We start from the raw sequence: 27505 nt of genomic DNA, 5'->3' as shown, positions 1-27505 counted from the left end.
AACCATCAGCCAATCAGAATCTCAGCCCTATCCACCAATCACAGCCCTAGAACCAACAGCCAATCAGAATCTCAGCCCTATCCACCAATCACAGCCCTAGAACCAACAGCCAATCAGAATCTCAGCCCTATCCACCAATCACAGCTCTAGAACCAACAGCCAATCAGACACAACCCTAGAACCAACAGTTAATCAGATTCTCAGCCCTATCCACCAATCATAACCCCAGCCCTGGAGCCAGCAACCAATGGAAAGACCATCTCCCAACAACCTATCACAACAACATATGCAACAACCAATAGGAACTTATATAAGGAGCAAGTTAACTGAAGTCCAGTCCCTGTGAGAAGGCAGCTGCTGCTCTATTCAGAATCTCCTTGGATACAGACAGGCTGAATCCACACTTCCAAGCTAGCAGAGTCTACTTTCCAGGTAAGGGAGAGATTGTTTAAAAAACAAACACTGGAATACTGCTGGACGCGCACTCTGAAATCGGCCTTTTTTAAAGACGAAAAAACTGGGGGGCAGACAGTTTCTAAACACAATTTAAATCACAGAAACAGATTAAAACAGTCTCCTAAAAACACACCCTGCAAGATGTATGTAGCCTTTTTACTTAGAAGAAAAAAAGGCGGGGGTTTATGTGCCACAAACTAGCTAGGCAATTCACACAGTCACGGCAAAAAACAAATTAAAAAAAAAACACCACTTTAAAAGAGGCCAGGCTGCCTGAAACACAGAGAGTCCACAGTAAAACAGACACAGGTAGCTGAAATAAACACTTTTGAACAAATAATACTATTTACCCAGAAATATCTGGGGGCTCCTTACCTAGGTCTGTTTGCAATCCTTGAACACTGGGCTGTATTAGGACACAGGGAAGATGCTAAGGCTCACAAAATGGAGGTGGCTGTCTTGGGCTTCCCTCCACAAACTTAAGGGGCCAGAGCAGGTGTGGGGGGGAGGGCTCAGGTGCAACAGGGACTCAGAGAGCCATGGGCAGGGAGAAGGCAGCTGCTGCCCTATTCAGAATCTCCTTGGATACAGACAGGCTGAATCCATACTTCCAAGCTAGCAGAGTCTACTTTCCAGGTAAGGGAGAGATTGTTTAAAAAACAAACACTGGAATACTGCTGGACGCACACTCTGAAATCGGGCTTTTTTAAAGGCAAGAAAACAGGGTGGCAGACTGTTTCTAAACCCAATTTAAATCACAGAAACAGATTAAAACAGTCTCCTAAAAACACACTCTGCAAGATGTATGTAGCCTTTTTACTTAGAAGAAAAAAGGGGGGGTGTTAATGTGCCACAAACTAGCAAGGCAATTCACACAGTCATGGCAAAAACGAATTAAAATAAAAACACCACTTTAAAAGAGGCCAGGCTGCCTGAAACACAGAGAGTCCACAGTAACACAGACACAGGTAGCTGAAATAAACACTTTTGAACAAATGATACTATTTACCTAGAAATATCTGGGGGCTCCTTGCCTAGGTCTGTTTGCAATCCTTGAACACTGGGCTGTATTAGGACACAGGGAAGATGCTGAGGCTCACAAAATTACTGCAGTGCTGTGTGAATTTGGTATTGCGTATGTGCGTCTATGACTGCTTAAGTCTCTGTAGTCTAAGACTATTCTGTATGAATGGTCGGGTTTTAGAATGGGGAATAAAGGGCTTTTCATTGCAGAGACACAGGGCTCAATTACTCCCTGGCACTTGAGCTGAATGAGGATCTCCCTCATTGGAGTTTGGGCTTCGTGTTTAATGGGATATTGGGGCTGAGGCTCGGGTGTAGACCTAATCGGTATTACATGGTAAGGAGAATCCTTATCCGAACCCACATGGTTGCGGTATAGTGCAAGTGCCTGCGCTAAAGCCCAGTTGACAGCGTAGGCTTGTTTTACCTCTTCTGGAACAAGATCAGAAAAAGAAGGCAAAATGACATCTTCCCCATGTGGGAGCTTATGGACATACTCAGGTGACCAGTCTCTTTCAGCCAATAGGATACCACAACTAAGTTCATCGCAGAATATTACACTATTGGTGCACTCTATATCTCCCTCAATTTGGAATTTAAATCATATACCCTGTTGGGTGAGAGAAGGCGCCCGTCTGCAGTCTCAACTGCAATAAAGTCGCTAATTGCTGTCACATCCAGATGATATTTCAGACTCTGGCGACATATCGTGACTTCTGCTGCGCTGTCCAGCAGTGTCACAGCCCACGTCTTGTTCTTCAGCAATGTTCTAAAGTTTACTGGCATTTTATTTGAAAGTGCTGCCACCTTTTTCTTTTTAAAATGTGGCTTTTGTTGTGGGGACTTGTCTTCTTTTTTGTCTGAAGACCGTGGGGAGTCTTTCTTCTGTTTCACATAGTCAGGACATTGCTCTGACCAGCCCACTCTCTCACTAAGTCTATCCAGTGCATCCTGAAAGGAAAGAGAGGGATGTAAATCAGTAGCTGTCAGTAGCTTTTATATTTTCTCTATTTCTGAGATTTTATATCTTTTCGGAATTCTTCGGGTGAGGAGAGTCTGCTCTCTGACTTTGTCTGTCTTTAATTTGCTTTTGTTTATCCCAGTGTTTTTTAGAACCCTCCTGTGCTTGTTTGGTATCTTCCTTGAGGGTGGCACTCTGTGTTTCAGGCTTTTTCAGTATCCTGTTTATACTGGTGTAGGTATCGGAAATGATTTTCGGTAGCTGTTTCTCCTGTTCCAAGTGTGGAATCCCTCGGAGCCACTGGTGTACAGCCAGTGCTACCAATTTCCCTCTAATATTACTAAATATTATTGAGGAGACTGCGTCGAAGTTACGCATCAATGTTATTCCCAAATCTATGGCTGGATCTGCTCCGTGTTCGTTCTGAATTTGTCTTAACACTTCTGGTAACTTGGCAAGTGTCAGGGTACCATGTGTGGTAGTATAAATCGCAGCGAAGACTGTACCCCATGTGGCGCAGTCATCCACTGAAGGAACCATTCCGAATGGCAAGCACATTGTGAGGATTCTATGTTTTTCCTGTGGCCCAATATGGGAAAACACAGCTTCAAGCTGATTAGTTTTCTGGGCTATCCAGAATGGGATTTTCTCTCGTTCCGTGGGCACTTTACCCATCATAGAATGTACTGTTTGTGGATTAATCCCACTAGTGGCCAATTGATATCCATCGGGTGCTGGTGGTGCTGGACATGTTGGGGTTGTATTCAAAGTCTGCATTACGAACTGAACAAGTCGTCTATATAGTGTTACTAGCTCATTGTAAAGATTGCGCATATCAGCTACCTGCATGTTTTGTACACCAGGGTGCGGTGTATATGTGGCAAAGATTGGCCACGTTGGTCTGTCATTACCTAAAAGACCTAGGCCCTCATTACAACCTTGGCAGGCGGCAGAGGCCGCCCGCCAAGGTTTTACCGCCGAGCGGCCGCCTATGCGGCCGCAATCCCACCAGCCACATTATGACATCCCTGCTGGGCCCTGTCGGCCATAACATTGGAGCCGGCTCCTAATGCTTTTCACTGTCTGCACAAAACAGGGTGGGGCTGTGCCTGGGGGCCCCTGCACTGCCCATGCCAAGTAAAGGGGAGACGTAATCCCCTGGGCAGCAATGCCCTGGTGGATTAAAACCACCGGGACAACCATGGCGGGAAACCGCCCATCCCGGCGGTGCGACTGCGGCGCTACCGCCGCAGTCTTAATGAGGCAGATTGTACCACCAGCTTGTTGACGGTACAATTGCCAAAACAACTCTGGCGGTCTTTGACCGCCAGGGTTGTAATGAGGCCCCTAGTCTCACAGGTTGTATTACATATGGTAGGGGGCCATTAAACCAGTTCTGATGTTCTTGATAAGTAATTGGTATTTCAAGATACTGGTATGATTGGTACCTCTGTGGTACGTTTGCAATTCTGTATGTGTGGAATGCAAATGTAGTGGTGTCTGCCTCAGGAAAGGTAACTCAGGAATAGAATGTTTCTGTTTGGTAAGCTTCATTAGCTTCTACAATAAATGTAACATCCCCGCTCTCATCTGACAAGCCATGCGCTATTAGGAGGACTGTTAATGCATGTCTGACATTCTCAGAAATGTCTATGACATTAGCCATATTATGAAATGGGTAAAGAGATGGAACACCAAATGGGGAGAAAGACCTTTCAAGAGTTCGAGCTCGAACAACTTACAGCCTAATTAGGTGCTCCCAGTTCAGCTGAGGATGATTTTCCCCAAGACCACGGACGTCTCCATATAATGGTACTTAGGGTACCTGTTATGTGTGAGACAGAGATACTCATGGCATCCGTAAATTAGTGCCAAAACACCATTGTTGGTGGTGCAATGTCATAGTTGGACTCCTGCTCTATGCAAGGCTGCTGGTTTAAGGATGACAGCACTTTTGTTTGTAGGCGACTAAGCCAATCCTATGACAAGTTGCAACTGTTGGCCCAACCCTCCCACCTCACAAGCAGTACCTCACCAAAAACCCAAATAGTAAAAGGTGATTTGTGGCAGCCTTTATGCATGGACTCAAGAGTGCGACACCTCAGGTACGTTGTGGTTAAACAGAGATTCCCCTTTTCTCACATGAGCAACAAGTCTCAGTCACACACAGGTAATGAAGGAGATGCAGTGAAGTTTTTATTAGGTTTTATTAACAAGACTGCAATCTACTGTAAAATGCATGGACTGCAATGATTAGGATAATGAACAATGCAAAAAACTGAATTGTGAAAATGAGTCATGAATATAAAAAAAACCAAAATCTTGCAATAACATGAGATGTAAAATAATGTGAAATAGGCCCTAAAACCCTAGCATGGAGAACCTAATCTCTATCCTAAAGAGAGCTAGGTGTGTTAAACGTAATCTGCCAGGACCATGTCCATGAGCAGCGCCCCCCCAACCCTTGTTACCTTGGAATGAGGTCTCCTGATCAGACTCCATGGGGACACAAAGGCTGGGTCTACATCAATACAACATGTAGGATAGATAGCGTTGATGGCTTCTGCTAGGAATCCCTCTGATAACCTTGTCTGCTTGAGATGTATTTATACAGATCTTGTAGGACCCCTGATGCAGGTATGTTCCCAAATAGTAGATAAGAATGCATACTTGGATTGGCAATTACAACAACAATTCCCTCCAAAAGTACGTTATGTTCCAGTCACACGTAAGTGGGAAAAGAACATGATGTGAATACCTACAAATATCACTTGTCTTTGACGCTGATAGTGACGCCTTCACAGAGTTTGTTTTTGTTATTTGTTATTGCGACTTATATAGCGCCAGCTACCCGGAGGCCTCGTAGCGCTGATCAGTTTGAAAAGTTTAGAACATACTGGAGGAATCTCAAACTTCACTGGAGAAGGGGAACTTAGAAGAATTTAGAATAGCCAGGTTTTAATGGCCTTCCTAAATTCAGTCTCCTGATTCATCATGCAAATGTTCGTGGGCAGAGAGTTCCAAAGTCTGGCTCCCTGGTACTTCAGGGATCTTCCTCCCCATGATGTTCTCTTTACTTTGGGTACCACTACCAGGGCTTTAGAGGCCGATCTCAAAACTCTTGTGGGTGAGTATAGTGAAATTAATGATTTTAGATAATGAGGATCCTTTTTATATAAAGCTCTTTGGAAGAAGCAAAGAGCCTTAAACGTTATCCTTTTTTCCACTGGAAGCCAGTGCAGTTCAATCAGAGCTTTTTTAGCTGATGTGGTCCTAGGCAGATTAAAGAGCAAACGTGCTGCAGCATTTTGTACCACCTGTAGTTTGTTAACCACATAACCTGGAGATCCCAAAAAGAGGCTGTTTCCATAATCTAATCTGGATAAAATTAGGGCTTGTACGGCCAATCTTTTGGCCAATGGCGGAAGCAGACCAATAATCTTCCTTAGTAGCTTAAGAATCCCAAAACAGGTGGCTGACGTTCTCTTGGCTTGATGTTCCATGGTGAGTTTGGGGTCCAACCAAACTCCCAAGGCTTTAATCTGATCTTTGGGGGGGGGGAGGGTATGTAATCTAAATGTATTACTTGTCCTATATTTTTAGCAGGCTTGGCCAGTTTTCCTAAAAGCATAATTTTTGCCTTTTCTTCGTTGAGTTGCAGCCTGCTTTCTGTCATCCAGGCAGCAATCGCTTGGAGACAGGCAGGCAAGGCCAAGTTGTCCGCCTCCTTATTGGGGAGAAGGAGACCACCAGCTGTGTGTCGTCCACATATGACACCAGGGATACCCCAAAGGGTTCTATGACTTCTGCTAGGGGGGGACATGTAAATGTTGAACAGAGTGGGATTCAAAGATGAGCCCTGCGGAACTCCGCATAAAAGTTTCAACTGGGCTGAGAAAAAAGAGCGATCCAAGACTTGAAAGGTTCTATTTTGTAAGAACAAGCTTAACCATTTAAGCGCCCTTCCTTTAATCCCACTATTTTCCATTCTTTGAATGAGTAGATCATGATTGACCGTATCAAATGCCGCGCTCAAATCTAGCATTATTATTACAGTTGCCTGACCTTGGTCCATTCGGTTTCTCGCTTCTTCCGTAACCGCAATCATGGCAGATTCAGTGCTGTGGCCCGGTCTAAAGCCCATTTGAGTTGTATGTAAAATCTTATGTTCCTCCAAAAAGCCCGATAGCTGTATATTTACGTGCTTATCAATAAGTTTTGCCATCATGGGAAGGAGCGAGATAGGCCTGTAGTTTTTAAAGACCGCTCCATTTAGATTAGGCTTCTTTAGAAGGGGCTTGACCACTGCATATTTCCAGGAGTCCGGCACCATCCCACTTTGTAGCGAGCTGTTTAACAACTCGGTGATTACCGAATTTAGCGCTACTCTACCCTGCATAATAATATGGGGAGGTGCAGGATCAAGTGGAGAGCCTGATTTTAATTTGCTGAGGAGCCCCAAAGCTACTTCCTCAGAGATGGGAAGAAAACTCTGTAAAACATTGTCACCTTCCTTCTTCTCCATCGCATGCCCTGCGACTCCCCCTACTTCCCCTGAGAAGTTTTCATAGATGTCCTCAATCTTCTTTAAGAAGAAGGAGGCAACATTGTTACTATGTTCTTCTGAAGCTTCCATTGCTTCCGGGCATGCAGGAATATACAATAGCTCCTTGAGCACACCAAAACTTTCTTTTGGAGATCCTGCCGCCTTTTCAATTTTATCTCCATAAAAGGACGCTTGGGCTAATCTGATCTCCTTCTGGTACAACCTAATTGAACTTCTGTACTCTTCTCTGTCCTCCTCCTTTAGTGATTTCCTCCATTTCCTTTCAATCTTCCTACAGTTCCTCTTTAATGTCATTAAGTGGTTATTGAACCAGGGAGCCTTTCCTCCCTTCTTTTGCCCAGAGAGGGGTGTATAGGGCAGCACTCTGTCCAGACTATCAGAGATCCACTCATTAAAAGAGGTAGGGTCTATCTGCCGGTCCCTCATAAAATATTTTTTATTTCTATTCAGTGAATTGAACCATTCTGCTGTCTTTAGTTTATTCCACTTCCTAATCTTACTGTTGGAGTGATGATTGTGTCCAAACCTATTAGTTATATTAGCCTTTAAGGTGATTAAAAAATGATCGGACCATGCAACAGGGGTAGGGGGTAGTGCGACCAACGATGAAAGATTACTAAACACCAGGTCTAAAGTATGCCCTTTCTCCTGTGTGGGGCCGCTGATCAATTGGTGTAATCCCAGCGCTTCCAGATCATTCACTAACCGCTTAGTTGCCATCAGTTCTAAATTATCAACTTGGATATTAAAATCTACTAATAAAGTAAAATTCGGCCTATTGCAAATGAGACTTGCCATCCGCTCTGGTAATAGGTTCAGGAATTCATCATACGTCCCCGGGGGGCGGTAAAGTAGTACTCCTGAAAATGTAAACGTAGGATTGAAGGTAATGGAAAAAAAATTCCCTCACACCCTGCGAGGTCAAGGGGACTATGGTTAAAAAGAAAATCTTGTTTAAAAATAATTGCTATTCCCCCTCCTTCACCTTTATCTCTATCGGTTCTTGCTATCACATACCCTTTGGGTAAAGCAAGAGCTAAATCCGGCCCTGAACCCTCATGGAGCCACGTTTCTGTGAAGAAGAGGGCATCTGGTGCCCCCTCGCTCAGCAAGAGATTTATGTCTAGTTTGTGTGCTGGCAGAGAGCGGCAATTTATTAGCTGAATCCTCACATTATATTTGGAGGGTTCTGCCTGATCTGAGTCAGGACCCATGGGCTTTTCCAGAGTCCAATCACATCTAGGGCAGGACCATGTCTCCCTCGCATCGCTGGGACAAATGTAGCAGCCCTCTCCTACTCTTTTCCTAAGGTCCTTTAGTGCACCTGCCGAATAGGTAAAGGTATCAGGACTTACCATCCTTAATAGATGCAGGGGGGGTGGCCCCTAGCCCCGTCCTGGCGCGGACGGGCGCAGACGGGCTTGCCTTTGGCGCGCAGACAGCGCGCCCGCTGCGCGCGTCCGCTGCACGGATGCCGGGACCGGTTTTATTAAAGCTGGGAGGCGGTCAACTAGACCGCCAACCCCCCAAGATGGCGGACCTCCGTGGGCCTCTACAGTGTAGTAAAAATGGCTGCCCCTTAAAAACCGAACTTCATTGCAGATTCAATACAATTTTAAAAAGATGTTTAAAAACTTTGCAATAAAATGTGCTAATCGGCTGACCTTCAAAAACCAATGGTCAGGCTAGGAAAATGCAGTTTGACCAAAAGTGCAGTGCTCCTTCTCCTAAATAAATCGTAATTTCCTCTTGTTCACATCAACTTTTCCACCTATTTAAATTTTTCCCCACACCTTAGTTCCCTCTTCCTCCCACTCTCCACTACCAGTTTACATGTGTTCAACCACTTAAAAAACCTTCAAAATCCGATCTCCAGCTCGGACGCCGGGACCGGTTTTATTAAAGCTGGGAGGCGGTCAACTAGACCACCAACCCCCCAAGATGGCGGACCTCCGTGGGCCTCTACAGTGTAGTAAAAATGGCTGCCCCTTAAAAACCGAACTTCATTGCAGATTCAATACAATTTTAAAAAGATGTTTAAAAACTTTGCAATAAAATGTGCTAATCGGCTGACCTTCAAAAACCAATGGTCAGGCTAGGAAAATGCAGTCTGACCAAAAGTGCAGTGCTCCTTCTCCTAAATAAATCGTAATTTCCTCTTGTTCACATCAACTTTTCCACCTATTTAAAATTTTCCCCACACCTTAGTTCCCTCTTCCTCCCACTCTCCACTACCAGTTTACATGAGTTCAACCACTTAAAAAACCTTCAAAATCCGAGTGTGGCACTGATAACCTGAAATCAAAACATCTTCCTAACTATAAACATGGCAGCCATTTTGGAGGAAAAAATTAAATAAATATGCTAAAACAGAGCAGGCTAAGTAGGTTAAAAAAGTCACTAGGTGGCGGGGGAACAAGCCTGTAAGCCAGAAAACTAAGCTATCTCCTGGCTCCCTATAAAACTAAATAGGATCCACTTCAGAATTATATCCTGTTTATAAGCTTCTTTTGTGCTCAACACTACAAGTAGGTCATCAATGTACTGTACAAGCACTGAGTTACAAGACATTTGTAAAGTATCAAGATTCTTTTTCAAGATCGGATTAAAGATCGAAGGGCTCTCGGTATACCCTTGTGGAACTCAACATCATTCCAAAACTCTATCTTTGAGCATAAATAAGAACAGGAATTGACTGCTCTCTTGTAATGGTATAAGGAAGAGGACCTGACAGAGATCCACAACAGTAAACCGTTCCACATCATGGGAAATTTGAAATAATATTGTATCTGGGTTCACAGGACAACATGGAATGACTGTGCTGTTAATTTTTTGCAACTCCCGTACAATCCTATACTTGCCATTAGGCTTCTGTAAACCCATTTTCAGCAAATTGCAGGGACTTCCAACGATTTCCACATTCTTTGTTTTTACATTGATTCAATCATTAGAGTGACACCAGCCACTGTCTCAGACATAAGATTATAAGGCGGTATTCTTGGAAATACTGCATTTGCTTTTATTGTTATGTGGACAGGTTCTACTCCTTTGATAAGTTTGATGTCCTTCCCTGAAAAATTCTATACTTCAGATTGTACACTATCTTTTAGGTAGGGAGGTAAATACTCAACTATTCTTAAAGGGTACAATTCAGCACCTGTTCCTTGTCTGGCCATTTTAAATTCCACATCTTCATTGTGTGTTTTAAAATCAACACTGCCCGGTGTACAATATACAGTGCAATTCACTTTGCACAAAGCATCCCTTTCTAACAGATTTACAGGACTTGAGTCGCACACAACAAATTGGTGATTTTCCTCTAATGAGCCTATTTTTACAGGAACATTCTTTGAAACAGGGTTAGTTATGTGTTTATTTGTAACACCTACAACTTGGATCTTCTTTCTTGAGACGGGTAGGTCTTAGACTTCTGCTGTTCTACCAGTGGAACAGGCAGTGTCTGTGTCTATCAGAATTGACACTTGGTGGCCATTTACCTCTCCTTGGTCCACTCTGGTCTACCTCTAAAACTGCACCCAGTATGTAATCTCCCCCTCTCATCACCATAGGTAATGTCATTGTGAATTGTTGAAGTCACAGCTCTCGTTTTTAGATATGGGGAGCAGTTGAAATTAGTTCTGATTTTGGAATGGATATGAGTTTGCTTTTGGTAAGTGATTCATATTAAATCTGGGGTTACCTATGTTTTGTGGAACCACTGGAGCTTGTGGGCCTGCATCATAGGGGCTTGTAATTGATTTGGTATCTGAATTTGCTGAACTGAGACATTTTGCATCTGTGTTAGATTCTCATCCTCGCATTTGCCCATCACCACTTACTCGGTTAGGATTCTGTCTACTGTCCCTCTTTCAGTGCCCAAGCTTGTTGGGACAAGGAGTCAAATTCTTCAACTTCGCATTATCTACACCTGAATTTTGATCAATCTTATTTCATCTAATTGTTTTTTCTGCCAACCAATCACATTCTGTTGTATGGGCATGTTAATCTCTGGCTGCAAAACTCCCCATATCTCTCTGTTCTGGATTTTCTCACCCAGTGTCCTACTTGAACACTTGTAACAATCATTCATAATAAGCATTCACTTATACTTCAGCTATCATTCTGTTAATTTTCAACCAATCAATGTCCCTTGCCGGTACCTTTCCTTCAAAAAGGCAATCACCTCATTGTACCAAAGGGGAAGATGCCCAGGTACACACATCTCTTAGGGTCGCTGTACGTGGCCATTGCACAGCTATCTTACACTCATCCCATAAATCACTCAGTACCACAGTGTCGAAGAAAGTACTCAAATTTGTCCACAGAACCATTAAAGTGTTCTCAAACCTGTCAACTTGTATACACCACTAAACAGGATTCTCTCTCAATGTAGTTGTTCGTGAATGTCGCAAGATCACCTCGGCTCCACAGTACATGAACATACCCTCCACCTGGTATCTCCCTCATAGGGAATGTGAGAGCCTCATCTCAGCTAGGGGTACTGGAGGTGGTTTGCCATTTACCTATGTAATATATAATTGTTTGTTTTTCTTTCCTTGCTTTTTTACCCATTTGCCCACTAATCTGTAAAAATCGCTCAATTTCAGAATGCACTTCACCAATTCAGCAATAATCACTTTTGTTCCCGAGGCTAGCATGGTCACAATCGATTCATCATCTAACTCCATCCTAAAGCTTTTCTGTAAATGAATACTCTTGGAGAGGTCTACTTAGCATTTATCTGCCAATTCTGCCAATTTATCGTGAATGGCAGATCAACGTCTTGTAATTTCCTTACTCAAGTATATCAGCTCATTTTCCTAATATTGATTCAAATGTGAAATGTTGAAACAAGCTGTAAAAATGTCTTCCAATTCCACCTTTAGTTTTGGTAGAGCTAAGGGTCTTGTACTTCCTTGGTTCATAGATGGTCTCTCTACATCTCCTGCTCCTTTTTCTCAGGAGTTTCCTCAAACCATGGGGGCAAACTATCATTATCAAATGGTCCTGTTTTTCCATGTGCCATTGAAACAATTCTTCTCCATTCTCTTAAAGTGTGAACATTTAAAATACAAAGGCAACAATTTGTGTGTTTTGCGATGTTGAGATAAACCCTGTCACGGCTACTCCCTGTATAGCTTTTGGAACAACAGGATTCACAGCACTGAATGGTGCAGATGCAACAGGATTTCTAATGTCTGTGCTGATACAACCTGTGACACTGGTGCAGGAACAGTCACAATAGACTGTGTAACACTTGGTGTAATTACAGTAGTGTCTGTGTCAACAGGCACTGCTGTAAACATGAGTGTTGGAGAAGATCTCCCGATCTGACTTACATTCAGGTCAGCAGGGGCTTTAGCCACTGTGCCACTAGTGGTTGTAGCATTTTCTGTATCTGATGATGGAGCAACATATGGTGGTGGACATAAGGACAACAGAGCATCTAAAATGTCATTCCCTGAATAACTATCAGTGCTATTTTTCCTTGTGGTCACCTCATCTTCATGTCCCTGCTTTTGATTCTTTTTTGGCTTTTCTCTTGTTATTGCTGGGTACAGTCTAACTCCCTCAACTACACATGTTTTCCATCTCTTCTGTTTTTCATTCCATTTTGCATCAGCATTTTTACCCACTGCTCTCTTTGATCTATTCTGATATCTTACTTTATCTTTGGTATGAGCTGCTTGCTCCCATGTATTCATTGCTCCATACTGTGTGGGACTAGGCAGCAGCTTCATCTCATATGATTTTTCCCATAAATTGTCAATAATCTTTATATCAAATGTACTATATTGTGGAAACCTTAATGCTCCATCTTTCCCACTTAAAAAGCTACTAAAATGTATGGAGCCCAAAATGACCTGGGGTACCTTCTGGTGGAGCCTCCTCACCTCACAGACAGAAACTCGCACATCACCTCTCATTAAACCTGTAAGGGCATTAAAGCCTTTAATTATTATAATAATTCAACAATAAATTAGCAAAATTGATTCAATTAAATTCCATATTTTGTTCAATTCACAGTTCTGTACAAATTAATATTCGCTTCCAATCCCACTACAATTCCTTCCTTGTGAGCCTCTCACATTACAGCACCTGATGATTTACCAAACAATCACAGTGCAATGCTCCGTACCAATTTACCTGTCCTTAGCTGTACACTCTGACATAATTCTCATTCCTCGCTTTGGTTCACCCTCCTTTACAATTTGCTTGTACACTAAATTCCAAACATTTTAAGTAAGCACAATAAACAAATTACTCTTGTCGGCTCCAGTAGAGAATTCAAAGTAATTCATTCACACAAGAAACAATGAGAAATAACATCTTTCACCTTCCTCACACACACAGGTGAAGTCTTGACCAGGGGAAAATCACCCTTACTGATATAGTTTCACCTTTGCGCAAATAGGTTCCACTTACCCCAATCACCAGGGACGGATTGGCAACGTGGGCAGTCAGGCATTGGCCTATGGGCCGGTGTCTCACTGTCCTTTGTGGGACAGTTTGTTTTGCTTCTTCCCAGCTCACAGAGGGAACTGGACAAGGGAAACAGAGCATCCTCGCACTGGAGACTGTGTGAAGTTGCCGTTCATCGATCGGCGGCTGTGGCCTCTCCTTAACACCCTCCCCTGCTGGGCAATCACCCTGAGGCAATGGTGAGCTGGGGAGGGGTTGATTATGTGCAATATTCTGCCTCCCTGGGGGCCAGGTGCTGCTCTGGCATTGAGCCATTCTCGCCTTGGCCCCAAGGGCGCACACAGCCCATAAACAAGGCTTTTCCTTGCCACCTCACCCCCAAGGCACTTCACATTCCCCATGGTGGGCGTGGGAGAGTGGGTTTATGCTGGGGCCTCACTGTGGGGGCCAGGTGATGTTGTGGCCTTGGGCCATCTTCACCTCAGCCCCCACCTGCTCCATGGATGGCCCAGCAGCTGTGTTTTGCCTTAATCCAGTCCCCTGCCAGGCCACTGCCCTGAGGCAATAAAGGGCTTGAGTAAAAGAAGGGGCCTTGCTGTTGTTCTGTACAGTCCTGGCTCTAAGGGATACCAGTGTACCTGTGATTTTAAAAGCACCTCCTGCCATGGTTCCTTGCCTCCAGCTAAATTTCAGCCAACAATAAAAATGTCAAAATGCATGGTAAATGTTCTTTCTGTAGAGAGATCATAATTCTGTCTAGTGGACGTTTTGACTCATCATAAAAGGGTGACTATGTAAAAGGGTTACTATGTCTGCTGCAAAGAACGTGTACCATGCAGATCACAAAGTATATATAATTAAAAAGGTCAAAGTATTACTGCTTTTGTCAGAGAGCTATTTTTGTTACTTGCAGTTTATAAGTTAATTGTGTTAACTGATGTTTGTGGCTTTCCCTTTCCAACAGAAAGGGATATTAAAATTTCCTGCCTCACCTCCATATGGCGACACCCCTCCCTCACTGCCTGCATGAGTGGGAAAACAGCAGGCCTATGGGTTTCTGCCTCGCTGCTCTGACCACACACCCTTTCTCAGTCAGTCAGTAAGTCGCAGTTTCTAGATTGAAGTGGGGTTGAGAATGCATAAATTTCCACCCGCCTCCTAATTACCACGACCACGTTAGCCGGGAGAGGGACATAAAAGCAGCAGGCCTGCATCTTGCATCAGACAACCTCAAGTTGGACTCTACAGCACCCACTACCAGGAGGCTCTTTTCCAGAAGTTGCAGCGGGAGGTTAAAGCGAAGAACTGCCCATCCCCCAGGAGCCCAGCAGCCCTTCTTCAACAGGCTACTGCTTCAGCTTACTTCTTCATCTCTTTGGCCCAACCTTTTCCTTTCCTTCCAAGGAGGAAGGAATCCATGCTTAGGCTTTCAGTGGTCAAGTCCAACTCCTGAGTCTTAGGCAGAAGGGAGTCCCAACCCTCCCATACAGAACTACAGATTGTTCACCCATCCTTTTCCTTTTAGGTAATCTATCCAGATACACAACAAAGCTAAGCTCCTACTCAAGAGGATCATCTAATCCTCTTTGCACCCCACACTCCAAAGAGCTGACCAAAGCAGGCTGAGTAAAGTAGTACTCAAAGCCACATCTAGTGCTCTGCAATTGCGATCCCACCACATCAAGAAAATCTTGCACTAGGCTCAGTGAAGTAGGTTTGCCCCAAAGCTTTACTGACTTGCCACACCCAGCACCAAGGGACCCAGAATTGCAGTGTATTGCTAGTCGAACCCTTCCTATGAAGCAAGAAGGAACAGGTATGAACCATTTCTACTTTTTTTTACCAATTTAAAAAAAAATTAAACTGTGTCATTTGGGTCACAGTCAAACGTTTAGGTCTATTTTAAAGGCCTCATCCAAAATGCAGACAAGGGACATATTTCTTCATATGCCTGGAATAGTATTCAGTAACGTTTGGTTAATATTTGGTTGTAGTTTGTAGGTCATTGTGACTTGAATCTGTTTTAGGTATCAGGCCGGGAATGTGCCAACATCTCTATGTGTTTATTTCAGGATATGTTTAAGACTTTCTGTTAATGTGCTTTCTCGAAAGAGAACTGTTTGCGCCTCATTCTAAGCTATGCCCTGCTCGAGGCCTGAGCAAAATTTGCAAACTTGATACTTCTTTCTCTGTGCAGTAGGATTGCCTCTTCTAGGATGTTGAGGTTATATGTCCTTTTTGTTCATTTTCTATGATTTTCATGGTTATTGCCATCCATATAGGAGCTTTTCAGCAAGATAATTGTCTCAGGTCTGTTTAAGGGCTAGGCGCTCTTATGACCAAACAAGTGGCTCTATTTTGCCTGGAAGAGGAGGGCCATTTGGTATTGCACAATTTTTTCTGGTTGGTTGTGTTTCGTTATCATGCATGTGGCCCGCAGAACATGCTTCAGATTTGGTGCTACGGCATGTGTCTTACACATGGAGGGGCATGTGAAGAATTGTGAGGGGTTGTTACACAGATGAAATACTTAAACCAATATCACTAGTTGGCTGCAGGTCACTTGAACCACAATTCTAAGAACAGAGGGTGTTTATTACTTCTTCTGAATTCCGTGTGGCATTTGATACATAATCTCTTTGGAAAAGTGAAGAAAGTGCACTTTGTAGGTTTGCATGTGTTTTTCTATGACAATAAAGTATTACCTGTATCTCTTACATTCATTATCTACCTACCTCTTCCTCTTTCTATATCTGTGTATCTTTTCTTCTGTCTACCTGATCTTTCCATCTCTACCTTATGTCTCTCCCCATCACACCTATCAATATCTCATTTCTAGTTCTTCTTCACCTCTCTCGTTATACTGCCTCTTTACTTCTCTGTTCACCTCTTCTTTTCCTCCCGCCCTCCAGCTGCGACTTCCCAGAAGAAATGGGGATCATTATCAAACCAGAGTAGTGCACACAAAGAAAAAGGGGAAGGTGGACAAGGCAGAGAAGAGAAATAAGGAGGAAATTATTAGATTTCATCCAATAGAAAGGTGAAAATCCTCAGAACAGCGCTTTGGTTTTCATGATGCTGTAAGAATGACCTTAGTAAACATAACTAAAGCTACACTTGCAAACATGATGCCCATGTGCTTTACTGTGATATTATGTGCTAGCTCACTAAACATCAACCAAATCACCCTTACCGTATCACTAAAAATGCGCGGAATAGGCTAGTTACACACAGAATTCCACGTAAAATGTGGTTGTAATTTAATGTACTGAGTATTATTAATGTGCAAAGTCAACAGTTTAATAGGCAGTTGGCATTTATGAGAAACGATGGGAGTATCCAATACTGGTTAAGCTTTTCAGAAATCCAAAAAGCTTTCTTTTGCACAGTTCGATTGGCATTTAGCAAATGTGGAGAAAGTGGTCTATTTATTCGAGGGATGAAAAAGTTTAGGCACTTGTACATGCACGTAACAGAGCATGAGGCATCCCAATTCCACACAAGATGCACTGATTCAGACATGATGACCATCTCTGGAGTTGACATAACCACTCTCCTCTTCTCTCGGCAGACAACAAATCGTGCACTACAAATCAGAAGAAGGAGGGAAATAGTGGAGCTCGGGTTTGAAGTTATTAAAGTGATTGGTAAAAGATGGCTCTGCTATCGTGGGAAATCAGAGTCTGTTTTTGAGTTGGATAATGATTTGCTTGATCATGGAAACTTTCTTGAACTCGGCCTCCTTCCTCATGTCAAAATATGACCAACCTCTTAAGTGGTTAGTGGAGAAGTGTGGCTTAGTGGAGAAGTGCGGCTCAATGGTTAGCGCGGCAGACCCTGAAGCAGAGATCTGGCTCAAGACCAGGGTTCAAGTCCCGCTTCGGCAGGTCTTGGGCTCAATTCCCCTTGACCAGATAATTCTCGCCTCGGTGCCTAATCTAATTCATGGGTCCCACTCTGCAACTCTGGGCAATAGCTTGCTTAATCTCCACAACGGCCCCAACAGTGCTTGGATGCCTGGCTTCACCCGGGGGGTGCTCAGGAGTGGGCGCCTCACAGGGAAAAGCCAGGAGGGGTTCCATAGCGGTATGAGTACAGCGCCTTGAGACCCTAACGGGTGAGTAGTGCGCTATACAAGTGCTAATTTACATTTTTTTTTTACATTTTAAACAACACATTGAGTCTTTCACTTCCAAAGCAAAACAGAAAGGTGGCTGTGGTGCGTCTGTGACTTTCATGTCAAAGATTACTATTGGCTATGTAATAGAAACAATTGCCAAACTGATAAAAAGACACATTACCAAAGAAATACACGACGCAGGTATGTACTCAATCCAGGTTGACTCAACTCAAGATATAACTGTTACTGACCAGTGTTCAGTTATCATCTGATATGTCACAGACACTGTACATGAATGTTGAATAGCAGAAAGAAATGGCACTTTGTCAACAGGAAAAGGATTGTTTGAATTGGTACAAACTGCAATTCAACAAAATGGTCTTGACATAGCTAAGTGCATTGGAAATTCGACTAATGGTGCTTCCAACATGCAAGGCCAGTACAGTGGACTCAGTACTTGGCTAAGCAAAGAATCCCCAAGCCACATACATGTCTGGTGCTATGCACATGTGTTAAACCTAGTACTTATTTATGAGACCCAGTCATCTACAGGTTCCACATCTCTCTTTGGACTGCTACACTCTTGTGCAGCCTTTCTCTGGGAGTCATATAAAAGGCTTTGGAGCAAATTTACTACTAGATTGTACGGATACATTAATTCTTAGCATTCTTTACACCCCAGACTTCCTTTTCCTCGTTTGTGAATTCAAAAGAAGATTTATAAGAATAATTGATATGAGAAGCCACACCAAGCATCACTCAATCCTCTGGAGAAGACCCAGTGAAGAGTTTGGCTAGAGGCTGCAAACTGTTAGGTAAAAAAACACATAGGGGGTGATTCTCACCCTGGCGGGCGGCGGAGGCCGCCCGCCAGAGTTCCCCCCTCCAAAATACCGCTCCGCGGTCGAAAGACCGCTGAGGGTATTTTGGGTTTTGCACTGGGCTGGCGGGCGACCGCCAAAAGGCCGCCCGCCAGCCCAGTGCAAAACGGCCTTCCCACGAGGACGCCGGCTCAGAATTGAGCCGGCGGAGTGGGAAGGTGCGACGGGTGCAGTGGCACCCGTCGCGTATTTCAGTGTCTGCAAAGCAGACACTGAAATACAAAGTGGTGCCCTCTTACGGGGGCCCCACGACACCCCATACCGCCATCCTGTTAGGAACAGGATGGCGGTATGGGGTGTCAGAATCCCCATGGCGGCGCAGCGAGCTGCGCCGCCATGGAGGATTCTACAGGGCAGCGGAAAACCGGCGGGAGACCGCCGGTTTTCCCTTTCTGGCCGCGGCTGAACCGCCGCGGTCAGAATACCCTGTGGAGCACCGCCAGCCTGTTGGCGGTGCTCCCTCCAACCCTGGCCCCGGCGGTCCATGACCGCCGGGGTCAGAATGACCCCCATAAACTACAAGAATCGGATGTTAGGTATGTTGCTCAGTTTTGCATAATTCTGTTTTTATTATTTCTTTTTTTCTGTTGATACAGGTTATATTCTTCAGAGCCTCTGTAATTAATTTGAACAAGAGATGTATTTACATGAATGTTGAAGACAGTCATGAGATTCACTCTAGTCCTGTGCGGACAGCCTAATGAGGAGTTTGGGCAACAGGTACAAACATTCAGGTAAAAGATAGCAAATTATGCTGGCTTGAGTTAACTTTTAAATTTTCTGGGACTATCCTTTGGTAGGTCCTAATCAAGTGTTATTTTCTTTTTACAGGTTCTTTTCTCTACTAGCCTACTCCTCTTTCCCATGTGAAACAGGACTTGACAAAAATCCACAGAAATTTCAAACGCACTCTAGCCCTTCAGGGATAATCCTGTGAAATACTCTGGAGAAAAGGTGTTCACTTTAAGAAAAAGATAAGGTGTTGTGATTGAGCTACATGACACGTTTTCGAGGTTTTGTAAGGGTACTTTCTGCAGGTAACATTTAGATATTGTTTTTGTTGTTTCTCTATTGTTGCAGTTCTGTTTTCTGGAGTCCTACACAGTGAAGCTGGCCAAGGGTATTATTGATATGAATGCAAGAGCTTTTGGTGCTGAGACAATCTAGCCTTGCAGAGAGAGGCCAGTGAAAACATTGGACAAGCATTTGTACATCTAGGTAAAAGACTACACATTGTGATAGATCTAGATTTCTTGCTACAGAATTACTAAAGTATATTTTTGCTGTCCCTAATCAGATATATATTCTTTGTGTCCTTGCAGATTCTGTTTTCTACAGTCTCTTCTATTGACCAGGGAAAGGAAAGGGTGCTCAGAAATTTCAAATCCACTCTAGCCCTATAGAAATTTTCCTGCAATTATGTAGGACATAATATGCATACTTTTAGGTTAAAAAAACAACAATTGTGAGCGTGCATAACTGTATATATCTGTGAATTTGTTACACCCTTTTGGTGTTGGTGTCATTTCTCTTTATATTACAGGTTCTCTTCTCTCCCAGTAAATTAGGAGGAAGGAAACATTCACTGGAAATAGAAAGGCGTTGCAAACTATACTTGCAGGTAATATTATATATTTTATCTGTTTTTGTTTTTAATCTGAGAGATCTATTTTATGTATGGGTAAAAAGTAAACTTACTATGTTTATTTTTGTTGCAGGTTATGTTCCCCAAAATCCCTTCATTGTGAATTGGCTGGAGAAGAACTCATGAGAGTTTAAGACCTGTTCTTTCTGTGCCGTTTTAGGCTCTGTTCCCAGATATCCTGACTTAACCCTTTCCGATTTGACTGTGTGCGAGATTTCTGATTTGTATAATGATCAACGTCCAGCACAAAGTTGTTTGGGAATGGGTATCTTTCCCCCTTGTGCAAGATGTTTAATCTTCAAGTAAGTATTAACAAAGGTATTATTTTTTCAGCTCCAGTCAGGAGATGTTCCAGAAAATGTTATGTCAAAATCTACATAAATGTGGGTTAAAGCCAGACTTGTGAAGGCACTAGATTTTGTTAATATTGGGGAGCTTTAGAGTCTGTTTTCAATAAGTGACTTATACATGTATTTTTCTCTATCTCTCTTTTGGTTATTATAGGTTTGATTCTCAGAAGTCCAACCAAGTGGATCACAGAAGAGCTAGTGCAGCCAAGTCTTTGATCAAATTGTATTTGCGTTCAGGAAAAAGTGCAAAATTTGTGAGGCAGCTAGATTTCATTTCTTGTGAGTGTTTTGCAAAATTGTTTTTTTATGGCTGATATGCAAAATGTTTGGCATTAAAGGTACTATTCTCCAAGGGAGAGGTCCACAACTGCTCTTTCTCTTATTTTTGAATATTACATGTTCTATTCCCAATATTCTAGTCTAACCGTTTCCCCTTGACTTTGCACTAAAGTTTTGATTTATGTGATGATCAGAGTCAAGGACATAGCTGGGTGGGAAAGTGTATCTAACTACACTGTGCAGAGTGTTAAGACTGCACGTAAGTATTCAGTTTTCAGAGCTGCAGTGCTCCTAGTCTTCACCAATGTTACTGGATCTATAAGGTATAAAATGCTTAATTTCATAAACATTTGTCTAAAAATGAGACCTCTGCAAGTAACCAAATGGTGTTTCATTAAAAGCGTACGCTGTGCGAATGTGGGCCACTTTTTTTGGCATTGCCCAGGCCAACTGTGATCCCAATCCGACCCTGCCAATCACTATTAGTACATAAGCCTTAGCATTTGAGTAATAAAAAATCTTGCAAGCTGGAAAATATTCTCATGAATAAATCAAGAGAAGGACAGAAAGGAGATCTCTGCTGAAGACAGAAAACCCATAGAATGCCAGAAAGAGAGTCCCAACCTACTCTAGAAACACATGTTAATATAAATCTACTAAACAAAGCTTGTTACACTTGCTGTATCCCCCGTACTTGGCATCCAATCGGATTTCAACAAACCCTGGGAGCAGGTGGACTCCCTACTTCCTCATGTATTCACAGTAAGCCACAGATTCATGTACTTGAAAATATACTTCATCCACATCTTGCGGTTCAGATAGTTCTTCCCATGAGTCATATTTCCTGCCATACCCTCTCCTCCCAGAGAGAACCTCACTCTCACTTATCTAACACATAACAAATGTCTACTCACTAGCCAACAGAAAGCTTCTGGAAAGTTACAGCATCTGCAATGGAAGAGAAAAAAAAAATCCTGTGTAAAACAACAGATCAATGCGAATAAACAGGCCTTTCAATCCTAATGTATGAAAAATGTTACTATGGCATCAGTAGTTAGGCTAACGTAAATCAATATGCTATTATTTCTTTTGTATGCTTCCAATGTTGTTGTGTCTATCTTTAATTCTCCACCTTTTGTAGTGGTATGGAATGTAACTATGTAAAATAGAATTTAGAATGTGGCTTTAAGAACAGTGGGAAGCTGAGCGTTTGAGGTCTGGCTGGGTAGACATGTTGGCTTTATTTCCTGTATGGAACTTGAATAAAGAAGGATTCAAACGTGCCTTTGCCTCTGGAGGTTATCACACACTACAGACCCTTCACTTTGTTTTGCATTTTGGGACTCCCGGGAGCTTTGTTGGCTGCTCCACAAATTGCGGACGCCTTGCTCCATTGCTAACTCTTCCTGGTTTGGTGTGCGGAGTTCATGGAGAGTGGAAATTTGGCTTACTGGTGAGTTTAGGGCCAACAGGCAACATGGAAGCCATGTACGAGACAGAACAGTTCACACAATTGTGCACTTGCACGATCCAGCAGCTCACCCACAAGTCAGGAGCCACACATATGAGTTTCTTCTGACCATAGGATGTTTGTGAAGGATTGTGGGTGTACAAATATGCACGTCATCATATCTTCATGCACAATATGGCAGTAATTTTGGTTTGGTCACTGCAAGAAAAAATAGCAGCCATTTTGGTTTGGTCACCACAAGGAATACTGGATTGTGCATTATAGTAAACAACGTTTGTAAATCCTCCAGTGGATGGACATCATGGACACTTCAACCTGCATGTTAATGATACTCCGCATTTGACTAGTATTTACCTCTTATTGTATTCAAGTCTCATATTTTTCAGTAACATTTTGAAGTCTGTTTCCTCCAATGTTTGTAGTATTCAGTTGGGGGGTTTTGTGGTTATAAATAAACTGCAATCATATAAATGTGTGCTTCACAAACCTTTTCCTTAACTCCCCCACAAACATTCTTACCGTCCCTGAGTGAACCTACTATAAGATGGAATGAATGGAAAGAATATTATTTCAATTATATAGACATGAGGGAAGATGAGGAATTGACGTAATTAAAAAAGAAGAGTCCTTTGCATTCCTTGGGTCCCTAGGGCCTTAAAGAAAATACTGCCATTGAGAAGAAACCTTACACTTTTACAGGGACTGATGTTTTCCAATATCCTTTAGAAGATTTGGATAATTATTATTCGACTTCTGTCTGTATAGCTATTGACAGGTATACTTTTTTAAGGAGGAAACAAAACAAATCAAAGTATATTGAAGAGTGTATTTCAGCTCTTAAGAAACTTGCCTTCACATGCTGAACTAATTAGAGACCAAATAATAATGCATGTGAATAATGAACGTGTTCAGGAAAGGTTGTGGGTATATGGTGAGTCTCCACTTAATGATGTGATGTCTGTTGTAAGAAAAAATCCGAGTTTTCTAAAAAGTGTGCTAAGGCACCTGAAGCCAATTCAAAGTATGATCAAAACGATGTTGTTATTAGAGTGGGACTGAGAATGAGAAAGGGATAGCAGAGTCAGGATGAAGACAAATTGAGTGTTTCCTAGTTTCAGGAGAGACGATGCTATAGATGTGGCAACACGGACCATTTAGCTAACAGTAAAAAATGTCCACCCCATAACTAGAAATGTGTAGAATGTGGTAATAACTGTCATTTCGTCAAGGTTTGCAAGAAGGGGAAACTTAGTAAAAATGCTGCTGTTGTTAAAGAAGAATATGACTCAGAATCAGATAACTCTGGAGAGGAGAGTAATATATGGAACAATGATTGTGTTTTGGGAGTTAAGGAAACAATTGATGGCGTGAGTGTGAACAAAGACGTCTAGGAATAAACCTGTGTGTAATATACGATTGAGGGGCGTAGAAATACTTATTGTGGAAGATTTAGGCTTTCCCTACACTATAGTAGATAAAAATGTGTGGGAAGAGAAATTTGTAGGACTAATTGCTCAATATTTGATGCGCTTAGATGTATCTCCGGAAAATTTCACTGGAGAACCTATTCCCATGATAGGGTATAGAAAAGTACGTTTTGAATTCAAATGAGCGAAGACCATGAGAAAATTGTGTGTAGCTGAAGAAAGGTCCATTAGTGCTAGGGTGGATTGATCAGATGGCATGGGATATAATTTTCGATCCCAACAGTTAGAAACAGGTGCTGCTCAAGGGGAATTGTGAACATAATAGCTTAGTATTTAAAAATGGATTTCCACGTGTTTTTTCAGGAAAGACTGGAACTTTAGCTGGTTATTCCCATAAAATTATTTTAAAGGAAAATGCACTTCCCAAGATTCATAAAACTAGAGATATACCTTGGATTCTGAGAGATGAGGTAAATCAAAAGATTGAAAAGCTACCAAAAGAAGGGATCAATGAATAGCTGCATGCTGCAGAATGGATTGCACCATTAATTTTCACCAGATGAGCTAATGGAAAGATTTGTTTGTGCATTGATCTGAGAGACCTAAATAGTTGCATAGTGGTGAAGAGATTACCCCTTCCCACGATCACCAAAATGTTGGCAGTGATCAAAGGTAGAAATGGTTTACATCCATAGACCTGCCATTGGTGTAGCATCATGTGAATCTTCCTGAGGATAGCAAGAGTTTGATGACATTTAATATGCCTATGGGCTGTTATTGTTATGTACACATGATGTTTGGGCTTGCTCTTGCGGCAGCAGTTTGTCAAAAATTGATGCCCAAACCATTTAACGGTAAAGCTGGAACAATATTGTTTCAAGATGACATTCTATTCATAGGAAAGAGCAAGTAACAGCATGATGTTAGATTGGAAAATGTGTTAGAAAACTGTGCAAGAGTGGTCTTGCAGCTGCATTTTCAAAATGTATGTTTGGGGTGCAATCCTTAAATTACTTAGGACATGAAGTAAATGCAGAAGGAATTAAACCTAGGAAGGAACTAGAGTACAGTACGAGATGCCTCAGCCCCCACTAACAAAGATGAGTTGAGATCTTTTCTAGAGTTGGTGTTTTTATGCAAAATGTCTTCTCAATTTTTCCGAAAAGACTTATGACTTGTGACTACTTTTGAAAACAAAGGTAAACTTTGAATGGTCCAATGAGTTGGAAGGTGATTTTGAAAAAAAATAAAGAATACATGTGTATGTCAAAGAGTTTGCAGGCCACTGACCCCAAATGTGATTGTATTTTAACTAGTGATGCTAGTAGCAAAGAAATTGGAGATGTTCTAAGACAAAAAAGGTGTTAAAGGGAAGGAATGTACAATAGCATTGGCCTCTACAGCTTTCTTTCTAGCTGAATGTAGGAAGTTGGCTCTGTATGTGCTATTTCAAAGTAAGGAATAGCATGCACAGAGTCCAAGGGTTCCCCTTAGAGGTAAGATAGTGGCAAAAAGAGATAATACTAATGCTCTATTTTGTGGTAGTGTGGTCGAGCAGTAGGCTTATCATAGGAGTAGTGTTAAGCATTTGTTGTACATACACACAGGCAATAAATGAGGAACACACACTCAGAGACAAATCCAGCCAATAGGTTTTGTTATAGAAAAATATATTTTCTTAGTTTATTTTAAGAACCACAGGTTCAAATTCTACATGTAATATCTCATTTGAAAGGTATTGCAGGTAAGTACTTTAGGAACTTTGAATAATTACAGTAGCATTTATACTTTTTACATAAAACACAATAAGCTGTTTTAAAAGTGGACACAGTGCAATTTTCACAGTTCCTGGGGGAGGTAAAGTATTGTTAGGTTTCACAGGTAAGTAAGTCACTTACAGGTTTCAGTTTTTGGTCCAAGGTAGCCCACCGTTGGGGGTTCAGAGCCACCCCAAAGTCACCACACCAGCAGCTCAGGGCCGGTCAGGTGCAGAGGTCAAAGAGGTGCCCAAAACACATAGGCTTCAATGGAGAGAAGGGGGTGCCCCGGTTCCAGTCTGCCAGCAGGTAAGTACCCGCGTCTTCGGAGGGCAGACCAGGGGGGTTTTGTAGGGCTTCTGGGCGGACACAAGTCAGCACAAAAAGTACACCCTCAGCAGCGCGGGGCGGCCGGGTGCAGTGTGCAAACACGCGTCGGGTTTACAATGGTTTTCAAAGAGACCAAGGGATCTCTTCAGCGTTGCAGGCAGGCAAGGGGGGGGCTCCTCGGGGTAGCCACCACCTGGGCAAGGGAGAGGGCCTCCTGGGGGTCACTCCTGCACAGGAGTTCCGTTCCTTTAGGTGCTGGGGGCTGCGGGTGCAGGGTCTTTTCCAGCCGTCGGGAAATGGAGTTCAGGCAGTCGCGGTCAGGGGGAGCCTCGGGATTCCCTCTGCAGGCGTCGCTGTGGGGGCTCAGGGGGGACAACTTTGGTTACTCACGGTCTCGGAGTCGCCGGAGGGTCCTCCCTCAGGTGTTGGTTCTCCACCAGTCGAGTCGGGGTCGCCGGGTGCAGTGTTGCAAGTCTCACGCTTCTTGCGGGGATTTGCAGGGGTCTTTAAATCTGCTCCTCTGTAACAAAGTTGCAGTTCTTTTGGAGCAGTGCCGCTGTCCTCAGGAGTTTCTTGTCTTTCTTGAAGCAGGGCAGTCCTCAGAGGATTCAGAGGTCGCTGGTCCCTTGGAAAGCTTAGCTGGAGCAGGTTTCTTTGGAAGGCAGGAGACAGGCCGGTAAGTCTGGGGCCAAAGCAGTTGGTGTCTTCTGTTCTTCCTCTGCAGGGGTTGTTCAGCTCAGCAGTCTTCTTCTTCTTGTAGTTTCAGGAATCTAAATTCTTAGGTTCAGGGGAGCCCTTAAATACTCAATTTAAGGGCGTGTTTAGGTCTGGGGGGTTAGTAGCCAATGGCTACTAGCCCTGAGGGTGGGTATACCCTCTTTGTGCCTCCTCCCAAGGGGAGGGGGTCACATTCCTATCCCTATTGGGGGAATCCTCCTTCTAGAAGATGGAGGATTTCTAAAAGTCAGAGTCACCTCACCTCAGGACACCTTAGGGGCTGTCCTGACTGGCCAGTGACTCCTCCTTGTTTTTCTCATTATCTCTCCTGGACTTGCCGCCAAAAGTGGGGGCTGGGTCCAGGAGGCGGGCATCTCCACTAGCTGGAGTGCCCTGGGGCATTGTAACACGAAGCTTGAGCCTTTGAAGCTCACTGCTAGGTGTTACAGTTCCTGCAGGGGGGAGGTGTGAAGCACCTCCACCCAGAGCAGGCTTTGTTTCTGTCCTCAGAGAGCACAAAGGCTCTCACCGCATGGGGTCAGAAACTCGTCTCTCAGTAGCAGGCTGGCAGAGACCAGTCAGTCCTGCACTGAACAATTGGGTAAAATACAGGGGGTATCTCTAAGATGCCCTCTTTGTGCATTTTTTAATAAATCCAACACTGGCATCAGTGTGGGTTTATTATTCTGAGAAGTTTGATACTAAACTTCCCAGTATTCAGTGTAGCCATTATGGAGCTGTGGAGTTCGTTTTTGACAGACTCCCAGCCCATATACTCTTATGGCTACCCTGCACTTACAATGTCTAAGGTTTTGCTTAGACACTGTAGGGGCATAGTGCTCATGCACATATGCCCTCACCTGTGGTATAGTGCACCCTGCCTTAGGGCTGTAAGGCCTACTAGAGGGGTGACTTACCTATGCCACAGGCAGTGGGAGGTTGGCATGGCACCCTGAGGGGAGTGCCATGTCGACTTAGTCATTTTCTCCCCACCAGCACACACAAGCTGGCAAGCAGTGTGTCTGTGCTGAGTGATGGGTCCCTAGGGTGGCATAAGACATGCTGCAGCCCTTAGAGACCTTCCCTGGCATCAGGGCC

At 43.3% G+C, this 27505-nt stretch overlaps 1 long non-coding RNA gene across 1 annotated transcript in view; it reads right to left on the bottom strand.

Moving 5' to 3' along the window:
* The window catches only part of LOC138288225 (uncharacterized), a 77782-nt gene that overhangs the window by 32813 nt on the left and 17464 nt on the right, over positions 1-27505 (bottom strand). The window contains exon 2 of the long non-coding RNA XR_011202359.1: positions 21620-21653. This is a non-coding gene — a long non-coding RNA (uncharacterized lncRNA). The remainder of the gene's footprint in view (positions 1-21619; positions 21654-27505) is intronic.

This window comes from Pleurodeles waltl, chromosome 4_1, assembly GCF_031143425.1.
Source record: "Pleurodeles waltl isolate 20211129_DDA chromosome 4_1, aPleWal1.hap1.20221129, whole genome shotgun sequence".
Classification (NCBI taxonomy): Eukaryota; Metazoa; Chordata; class Amphibia; order Caudata; family Salamandridae; genus Pleurodeles; species Pleurodeles waltl.
The sequence above is the reverse complement of the archived record's forward strand: the minus strand, read 5'-3'. Positions and strand labels throughout refer to the sequence as shown.